This window comes from Hippopotamus amphibius, chromosome 6 (assembly GCF_030028045.1).
Source record: "Hippopotamus amphibius kiboko isolate mHipAmp2 chromosome 6, mHipAmp2.hap2, whole genome shotgun sequence".
In the NCBI taxonomy this organism is placed as follows: Eukaryota; Metazoa; Chordata; class Mammalia; order Artiodactyla; family Hippopotamidae; genus Hippopotamus; species Hippopotamus amphibius.
This window is the reverse complement of record NC_080191.1, coordinates 46,980,059-46,987,008: the sequence shown is the minus strand read 5'-3', so window position 1 is coordinate 46,987,008 and position 6,950 is coordinate 46,980,059. Positions and strand designations below refer to the sequence as shown.

Here is a 6,950-nt window from a genome sequence, read left to right as displayed (position 1 = left end):
CACTACTATGCGGCCGTAAACACGGCTTTCCCCGTGTCAGGCACCTTACAGATTTGTATCTTTAGTCTCTCAAAGCTTAGAGTTTCTGAAAAAATATCATTTGCATGATATCTTTCAGGGGAAATGCCAAGGGCATAAAGCATAATTGAACCCATTTTTTCTGAAAGGCTCATGAGATGCTCATACCTTTAGGTGTACCTTATTTTTAAATGTCCGGTAGTTTGAAGTGAAGAGAAAGCTCACAGTTTGTCTTCAGGAAACAACTTTTTGGGTACCTTGAGAACTCTTGCAGGTTAAAAGAGCCACTTTGTGATGTGGGACCATGATTCTACTATAGCTGGGAGGTAATCCACTGACTTCCATTATTATCTGCATGAAAACTTACTTCCCTTTTTAGGCACTTATACCTAAAACCTGACTGCATTCTGTTCTGTTCGAAGGTTCCACTAAATGAGAAAAATGAAAGAAAGGGTCACTGTATAATATAATTTTAGATAGTATTCTTAATACTGTAAGTAGTACAGATAAATTAGTTTTCTAAGACAACACGTAAAAGTCCTGAAAAAAGTCTGTCAAATATTTTCCAATTTAAATGATTATGGTTGGATATAATTGACTGGTTAGAATACAGAAGCCAGGGACTTTGGGTCAGCTGTGGACATTTGCTATCGTGAGTGTCTGCTTTCCTGATCTAGTTCTTGTATTAAAAATTCTGAACTCCTGAATTCTATAAAGTCCATACTTTGTATGACTTACCACCATCTTGCCCTTCTACATTTGGTTCTCTTATTCAATGGGACGCAAGTAGCCTAAAAAGGCTGAGGTGTAATGGAGTAACAGCACTGAGAAAGGTTAGAATTACAATTCTTTTTTTTCTCCAGCTGGGTGCCAGATGTTTTCTTGATTGAGAAAGACTGTTTCATTGACTTATATTTTCACTGAAAATATAGGTGTGGATAAACATGGCTGGTCTTTTTAAAAAATCTATGGTTAGTAACAAAAATGAAAATAAAATTGTCCAGCATGTATTTTACATTGGTAAAATACTAATAAGGGGAATATAATCAACCTTGGGACAAATGGGAAGCCTAACACATCAGGATAACCAGGCACTGTAATTTGCTGGTCCAATGTAGATTCTGACCTTTTTCCTATCTCTAATTTTTGCATGGTAAAATGGCATTTAAACTGCAAATTTGATGAGCAGTTTCAAGTATGGTGGTTTCTTACAGATTTATTGCATTAACTTCTGAACAACCATAGATCACTAGAATCATAATTTGTGCCGAAGCTTTATCTACTGTAAGATGATATCAAAACCACTAGAGAACTGTGATATCTCATCTTTAAAGTCTCCATGAGAAATAACTGCACAGCTTTCTTGGTAATGTATAGCTGTGTACAACTTCAGTGTCAGAATATTTTTCTCAGTAGTTTACCCTTCCTTTTCTTTTGTTATGGCTCAATTAGAGATGAAACAGTCTTTTTGGCATCCTCAAGGTTAAGTTTCCCAACGCAACATTTTGCATTTTATTGTGATAACTACTCAGCAGACCCAAATAGTAAGGAAGGCGTGTATAAACCACACAATTTAAATAAAGCTCTTGGAAACTGATTATTACTCTGCACAGTGGTCTACTCTGACTGTTTATATTTGATGATGTTGATTTTAATTTCAGAATCCCCAGATGATTGGATCCCCAATTAGATGGAGAATGATTGGTCTCCTGGATTTTAAAATTACTTTCTGCCTGTCTCAGATCAAGGTCTTGTAATGGGTCCCTCACCTGTACTTGTTAAGAGAGTTAGCCTTCAGTTATATTGATTTGATTATTTTTCAAATTTTTTTTGAGAGAGGGATTACAGCAACAGTTCTTAGACTTGTTTTTTATTCATGAAACAGCATAAAATTTTATTTAAACAAATATTTACGTAGCATCAGTGTGTAATGGGTGCCCTGTTAGGTCCTGGGTATAGAGTGTAAATAAAGCAGACATAGAGAAATCTTAGTTGTCAGAAGTAGACACTAGCTTACTCAAAAGGAAAGTCTTGCAGAAGAATGTTAAGAATTGCCCACATTAATGGAAACTGGAAAGTTAGGTAAGAAACATGAGCAAGAACAAGTATTTATGCTGGATGGTCAGATAGCGAAAGTGAGCCTTATAGGTATTCTTGAATCTTACAGACAAGTGTGGGAAAGGTACAAGAACCGAGAAAACAAAAAATATCAGTATATGATTGTAAAGTGATGCTGGTGCTGTTAGAGAAATAAAGGGCTGAGATAGAGAATAACAATGGGTGGGTGGGAATGAGAAAGGACCCCTGATGTTTAAGCTGAGAAGAAGGATGGAAAGATGCCTCCTTGTAGGCTTGTTTTCAAAATTATTTTACTCTTGTTTTATTACATGTACTTGAAGGAGCTCTGACTGATACCCAGGAGGTTAAGGGTGAGTTTGGTGGGCAGTGGTGAGTAGAAGAGTGTTCCCCGCAAAGGAAATAGTGTATGTAAAACCTTGATGGCAGAAAAAAAACAGGGTATATTTGATGGGCGTAAAGGAGGCCAAGTGTGGGTGAAGCAGAGTGGGTGCGGGGGAGGGCAAAATGAGATGAGGTTTGGGAGTTAGGCAGGGGTCCTAACTCCCAACTTGGGAATCTATTTGAGGGGAAATTGAAAGTTTTAAAGAGTTTTAACCAAGTCACTGAATACTTACTTCTATTTCTTAAAGATTATTTTGGCTGCTTTGTGGAGAATAGAGAGAAGCTGGGAGATGAGTAAGGAGTATACTGCAGTAGCACACGTGACAATGACATGTGCTGTCACTGACGTCTGGTATCGGCATGGTGGTGATGTATACTGGCGAGAAGTGGTCAAAGATAGATATAAATGGGAGTGTACATGCAAGGAATTGTTGATGGATTACATACCAGCTTTTTAGAAGGATTTCAGTTCTTGAATGGAGAATTTTACTTATGTGTGTGATATTTATATATTATTCTGGATGTTTGACTGCAAATGACAGAAACTGAATTAAAATTAGATTAAGAAAAAAGAATTTATTGGCTCACATGATTGGAAAATCTAAGGATGGATTAGGACTTTGGGCAAAATCATGCCCAAGCCTGTGGATGTTTTTGAGCTTTATGAACCTCTTGTCGCTGTTTGTTTCCATCCATACACAAAAGTGTTACTCTCCCTTCTCCGAGCCTCAGGGCACATTATCTCAAGCAGCCCCAGGTTAAAAACACCAGAATATTCTGACGAATTTCTTCACCTACAAGCACATCTGGAGTCTCTGAGAAGGACTCTGATAAGCGCTTCTTGTGTGTCTCATGCAGCAGTGACTAAGCATTTATCTAAGTTCTGGTACACATGCCTGCTTCCAAGGGGGCTATTACCTGATGGAAGTGTGGGGGAAAGCTTACTGTGCATACACAAACAAACAAACAAATAAACAAAGCCATGACAATGCACTATAATTATATAGAGCAACCTGTGAAAAAGAAAAACAGTCCCTGACATCCAGAAGCTGGCCCCAACTCAATCAAGACCTTAGTGTTCTCCTGTTGAATATATGCAGTTTTGCAGAACATTAACATCAGATGAGGCTATGCAGTAACTATGATGGACCAAGAAAAATATGTGCCTTGTCCAAGCCACAGAAATTACCAGACAGCTCCCTATCCTGGCTAAATATGAGTAACTACTGCTTCTTTACCAATTAAGGTGTTCGCGTGGGTTTAGCTTATTACAATGTCCAATCATAGAATTATCCTCACTGCCTGATAGTGTCCAATCCAGATCCAGGTCCTGCCTCCTTAAATCTTCCCCTCAATCATCTAACATAAGCTCAAATCCGTTAATAAATCTTCTCCATGGGTCCCCATGATGGGCCTTCATCGTCACAGCAACAAGCAAAAAAATCAACTTGTTCAACTATAGTGTTATTCCTGGTGGTCTTTGGCTGAATGGCATTGACATCAGTGTTTTTATCATTAACAAAAACAAAACAAAACAAACAACAACAACAAAATTCACTCAAGTTTAAGTTGCAACCTGTAAACTTCATTCAGCCCTGCCTGGCAGTCTCTCTTTCTCCCTCATATTTTCATTTTGAGGATTAATACAAAAGACAGCAATAGTGAGGAGCTTAGAGACAAGTAATCACCACGGCATTGTTATCATGGTGATGCACTTGAACTTTTATGAGATATCATGTCACTCCTCATGTTCTACATGCACTGACTCCACTATGACACAAAGCCTGTCCCCATTCTTTGATGAATGAGGAAGTCCCGTGGTGCTTCACTTTAGCCATCAAACTGATAACACAATACCATCAAGCTTCCTTTGGCTTCCTCTGATTTTAATCATTCATGGTTTTCTCCAGATTTTTCTCTAGGATTGTACCAGCCAAAAATTGGCCATAGTACTGAAAAAAAATCATCTTTGCTTGTGACTATTTCCTGGCCATTAAAGCAGGTTGAAGGTATAGTGTAAGTAAAGAAAAGCATTTTTTTTTTATGCTTAGAAATGGGATGAACAATTTCTTTTCTTTCTTTTTTTTCCCATTTATTTATTTATTGGCTTCTTAGGGTTGGGTCTTCTTCGCTGCGTGTGGGCTTTCTCTAGTTGTGGTGAGCGGGGGCTACTCTTTGTTGCAGTGCGCGGGCTTCTCATTGTGGTGGCTTCTCTTGTTGCAGAGCACGGGCTCTAGGCTCATGGGCTTCAGTAGTTGTGGCTCGCAGGCTCTAGAGCACAGGCTCAGTAGTCGTGGTGCTCGGGATTAGCTGCTCCGCGGCATATGGGATCTTCCCAGACCAGGGCTCGAACCCATGTCCCCTGCACTGACAGGCTTAACCACTGGGAAACCAGGGAAGTCCCAGGATGAACAATTTCAATATGGTCTCTGTTGAAATAGGTGCTGCTTCTGTATTCTTTTAGCAACTAGCTATGCCTAAACTGTACGAAGATGGAATGATTTTTATGAAAGTCTATATCTTTCTTGAGGGAGGGAATTTATTATTCAACTGTAAGTTCTCAATAACTATCATTATTTATGACATAAAGTGGGTATGTAATAAATGTTTGTTGAAAGAATAAAAGGATACAATTATAAATAAAATTCTCTGTCTTCACACTGCTCCTAAAACAAAATCCAAACTCTATCCATGACCTTCACAGTTGGGCAAGATCTAAACTCTCCAAGTTGATCTCACACCCTATTACAAGCTCCACCTGGACTTTAAAAAATGTACCAAACTACTAATACCCAAGACTTTGTTCTTGTAGATTCTTCAGCTGGAATGACCATCCTGAATGCTTCATAAGTCAGTTTCTTCTCACTCTTCAAGTCTCAGCTTAATTTTTTTTTCAGCATAGTCTTCTTTACTACCCTAGGTAAAATTCTCTCTCGCATTTATATCACCATATTTATTTACTTTATAGAATTTGTCCCAATATCTAGGCTACTTATTTATTTACCTCTTACCTTGTGTACGGTCTGTTTTCCCACTGGCATGTGAGTTCCATGTGGCAGAAATCTTTTTAGCATGTGCATAACTGTATTTCCAGTGCCTGTCATGGGGACTGGGATTTAGTAAGTCATCAACAAGTGTTTATTGATGTTATGTATAAAAGAGTGAATGCAAATTAATTTTGTAGCTGACTTAAAGAATTCATCTTTAGGGTGGACCCCAAAATAAGCACAGTTAATTATAATATCTTGAGAAATGTATTAGATATTGTAGGAAATGTGCAAATGATGAGAGTTCAGGGAGTGAGAGTTTCTTCATGATGGTTATCAGAAAAGCCGTGAAGAGTTGGTAGCATTTAAGCAGGGCCTTGAAAGATAGCTAGGATTTAATAGGTGGAGATCTGGGATGAGATAGTTATCAGGTGGAAGGAATAGTGTATAATAGGCAAGTCTTTAAAATGGTAATCTGTCTATTTTGGCCAAGCATAAACTTCCCAGATGAAATTGTTGAAGCAACAGTTAGGAAGGTAGCTTTTCCGGCAAGTGGCCTGAGGTGACCTCTAAAAATGGTTCGCTATTCACTTGACCCAGAAAACCCCACAAAGTCATGCAAGTCAAGAGGTTCAAATCTTCGCGTTCACTTTAAGAACACTCGTGAAACTGCCCAGGCCATGAAGGGTATGCATATCCGAAAAGCCACCAAGTATCTGAAGGATGTCTCTTAAAAGAAATAATGTGGGCCATTCCATGGTTACAACAGTGCAGTTGGTAGGTGTGCCCAGCCAAACAGTGTGGCTGGATGCAGGATCGGTGGCCCAAAAAGAGTGCTGAATTTTTACTGTACATGCTCAAAAATGCAGAGAGTAATGCTGAACTTAAGGGCTTAGATGTAGATTCTCTAGTCATTGAACACATCCGGGTGAACAAAGCCCCCAAGATGCCACGAAGGACTTACAGAGCTCATGGTCGGATCAACCCATACATAAGTTCTCCCCGCCACAGTGAGATGATCCTTACCGAGAAAGAACAGATCGTTCCTAAACCAGAAGAGGAGGTTGCACAGAAGAAAAAGATACCCCAGAAGAAACTGAAAAAACAAAAACTTATGGCCCGGGAATAAATGCCACAAAAAGTAAATGCAAATGTAAACAAAATAAAACATAAAAAAGAGTTAGGAAGGTAAACTGATGTCAGACTGTGCATGGTTTGAAAGGCACACCACGATTGGATTCTGTGTTGCAAGATAAGGGCAATCATTGACTTTGAGCAAAGGGACATTTTAACAGAGTTGTTTCTCCAGGTAACTAATATGAAAGTAACATGGAGGATGGTTTGTGGAGGGGAGAAATTGTTAGAAACAAGTTGGAGATTATTGCCTGGGATAGTGCAGATGAAAAATTATGAAGACCTGAACTAGAGTGTTGGAAATGGGAATAGAAAGAAGATGGTGAGTATAAAAGACAATTTAAAGATAAA

General features: G+C 38.7%; 1 pseudogene; it reads left to right on the top strand.

The window, feature by feature from the left end:
• Nucleotides 1–6,013: 6,013 nt before the first annotated feature.
• Nucleotides 6,014–6,594, top strand: LOC130855721 (60S ribosomal protein L17-like; annotated as a pseudogene).
• The last annotated feature ends 356 nt before the right edge of the window (nucleotides 6,595–6,950 follow it).